Consider the following 480-nt stretch of genomic DNA (forward strand, 5'->3'; position numbering starts at 1 on the left):
ACTCCATGAAACATTTACCTGTCTTATTTGTGCTCAGATAAAAGATGTCTATGTGTAGAAATTACAGATCATCTAAAATTAATGATTGTGAAAATTCAAGTGTTTCACAAGACATAACTAGGCATCACAAGTTCACTATAAACAGAGATCTTGCAATACCATCTGCTAACTAACCCTCAACACTTCAGGTGTAACATCATGTGGAGGTGGGCGATGCCCCGATGCTAGTGTCACCCCACTCCGGGAACGTTATTACCCTTTCACTGGTTCTACCGTCCCATTGTAGGCCGGCTCCTTAGATTCCAGGCCTTTATGCAAGGGAGGGGTCGCCACAAAAAAACCCGAAGTGCTTGTAATGGGATACGAAAATCTGCAGGCCTTGTCGTTTTATTTGGGTATCTTAAAAATGTTTTTTGGTTGTAATTATCAGACCCTTAATTGGTTGAAGGGTGTCAGAAGGTTCATCTAGTATATCAACTA

The 480-nt window shown here is 41.0% G+C and overlaps 1 protein-coding gene across 1 annotated transcript in view; it reads left to right on the forward strand.

The window, feature by feature from the left end:
- The window catches only part of LOC119594442 (failed axon connections homolog), a gene marked incomplete at its 3' end in the record, with an annotated part of 6,282 nt that overhangs the window by 5,440 nt on the left and 362 nt on the right, over window positions 1-480 (forward strand).

The sequence above is a fragment of the Penaeus monodon genome, chromosome 33 (genome assembly GCF_015228065.2).
Source record: "Penaeus monodon isolate SGIC_2016 chromosome 33, NSTDA_Pmon_1, whole genome shotgun sequence".
Taxonomy (NCBI): Eukaryota; Metazoa; Arthropoda; class Malacostraca; order Decapoda; family Penaeidae; genus Penaeus; species Penaeus monodon.